Source organism: Plecotus auritus, assembly GCF_963455305.1.
Source record: "Plecotus auritus genome assembly, chromosome: 6".
In the NCBI taxonomy this organism is placed as follows: Eukaryota; Metazoa; Chordata; class Mammalia; order Chiroptera; family Vespertilionidae; genus Plecotus; species Plecotus auritus.
The window spans coordinates 170,450,984-170,453,629 of record NC_137773.1 but is presented as its reverse complement, the minus strand read 5'-3'; positions in this window follow the sequence as shown (position 1 = coordinate 170,453,629).

The window sequence follows — 2,646 nt, the reverse complement described above, 5'->3', positions numbered from 1 at the left end:
TTGCCTGTAATCTGTAACCATTATACCATTTTTATTCCTTTTGCCTACTTCCCAATGCCTGGAATACCCATTTTTTAAAAAATATATTTTATTGATTTTTTTTACAGAGAGGAAGGGAGAGGGATAGAGAGTTAGAAACATTGATGAGAGAGAAACATCTATCAGCTGCCTCCTGCACACCCCTTACTGAGGATGTGCCCACAACCAAGGTACATGCCCTTGACCGGAATCGAGCCCGGGACCCTTCAGTCCGTAGGCCAATGCTCTATCCACTGAGCCAAACCAGTTAGGGCTGGAATACCCATTTTTATTCCTCTTGCCTACTTCTCTGTGTAATCTTTGTCCTTCTAACCAATATAAACAGCAGACTTTTGGGGGCTGAGAGGGGGGCAGGGGGAGGTAGAGCAGATTTTTGCAGATGACCTGCTGCTCTCCCACACTGCCGGCTTTACTGCAACAAATGCTCATACATTATTCAACCTTGTCTCTGCTTAAGTGGCTCAAGTAGTGACAGGCAGCCCAGACCCATCTGTTGTCCGGTTCCACTGTCACTCACGCTCACCGCCTGCAGCCTGCTCCAGCATCCCAGCGCTAAGGACGGGTTTCTTGTGGTCCACCCTCCAGCACAAAAGCAGAGGCAACCCATCCCCCACCAGGAGCCTAAGATTCTCCTCCTCCCCACAAGGTCATGTCCCAAAGGGGGGTCTGGCTCCCCGCTATTCCCCAATCCTCACCCCTCATCTCTCTAGGACCCATGATCCCTGTCCTCAGAGAGAGCAGAACCTCCACGGGGCAGGGGACAAGCACTGATGGTAGGATTCCAGCATTCTGCAGGGTGGGGGGGGGGGTAGTGTATGTGTGTGGAGAGTGGACAAGGGTTTGTGAGAGCCCATGGATTTGCCATTCATCTGGAACTGGAGGACACTGTGCCAGCAGCGGCAATTCCCCAGAGTGAGGACATGACTCCAGTGTCCTGCTGAGAGCGAGGCCTGAGAAGAGGGACTGTTAGGGTCGCAAGGGGGAGCAAAGACCCCTGGCCCCTGAGCCTAAGCCGGCCCCCAGAAGTGAGGATGGCGGAGGATGTGGCTGGCGGTTTCCCCCCTGCCACCCCCCCAGGGGCTGGGTCCAATACCTGGGGAGGGGCCTATGCCCAGTCTCACTGATCATATCTGGAAGGAAGTGGAAATTGTGGGGAGTACAATAGCTCCCCAGGTCCTCCTCCAACAAGAGGCGCCCCTGCCTTACCCACCTTTGTGCCCTGGCACAGAGCACAGTGTGGCACATAGCGGGTTATTAATGCAAGTGCGAGGAAGGGAAGGGGGAAGTGGGAAGAGAGGGAGGTGGAGGGAGGCAGGGAAGGGAGGGAAAGCAGAAAGCAAATAAGCAGAAACTGAGAGGGGCTGGGCCCTCATCCCTTCCGGCTCTTCCCTGACTCCCCAACTCCATCCCACCCCAGAAGGTCAGTAGCCCGAGTGTGCCCGTGCTGTGGGGAGCGAAGCCTGGACGGGTCCTCGGAGAACCCTGACGCACTCGCTGGCAAACCACCCCCCCCCCCCAATCTATTTACCATCCACCTGTCCCCTCGACCACCACCAGTCTCGATTGCGCCGTCCCGATTCCTTGGAAAGAAGGCAGAGCTGTCACCTGCGCTTGGTCCCCAAGAAGACGCACTCCAGGCACAAATAAACTGAGCCCCGAGGACTCGCGGTAGAGGCAGGTCGGCCCGATGCCACCCCGCGGCCGGCCCGCAGAGCCTTGGAAGCGAGGCCCCAGAGGCAGGAGGCCCAGGCCCGGACCTTTCTCTGGACCCAAGTTTCCTGGGCTGTAAAACAGGGCGGGCAGGCAGGCGGGAGGAGGAGGAGGAGGTCTCGGGTTTTAGGTCGGTTGCGCGGAGCCTGGGCCCGAGCGCTGGGAGCAGACCTTCCCTCCCCGCGTGGAGGCGCTGGAGCTCAGGCCCAGCCGCCCTCCGGGGGTGCCCCCGCCGAAATGTGCGAGGGCGCGGACGCGCAGTCTTCAACGCAGCCCGACAGCCGGTGCCCAGTGCGCCCTGCCAGGCCGCCCGGGCTCAGGGGAGGCACCGGGGCGCCCGGAGTCGGGCCTCCCCGACGCCCTTGCTGGCCCTAGCCCGGCCGGTCGGGCGCGAGGGTTAGGTTGGGCTGGTTGAAAATGGAGCAAACCACGCGCCCCACCTACTCCGACCCGCCGCAGGCCGCGCCGCGGGCAGCCGGCAGCCTGGGGAATAAGAAGTGCCCGGTCCTTCTCGCGGTCCGGCCCGCCCGCACCAGCCCTCCGAGGCGCACAGGAGGGAGAAGGGGCGGCTGGCTGCGAGGCCGCCAAGGAGGTGGCTCTGAAGATGGACGGGCTCAGCGCCCTGGGGCGGGACCCAGGGGCGACCCGGAGGGGACAAGGCAGCCAGCCAGAGAAGAATGAGGCGTGTTAGGGTCTCCAGACTCCCGAGACGCAGTCCGAGGGGGCGAAGGCTTGTCGAAGCCCACAGACTAGGGACTGACAGAGGGAACCCAGGGACACCCCACTCGCCGGGTGCCCCCAGCCCCGCCCACACCTGCGCTGCGGCCACGCCTCTGCCGATCCATTGGCTGCACCCGCCGCCCGTCAGGCGAGCCCCCGGGTCCCGCCCCCAGCCCC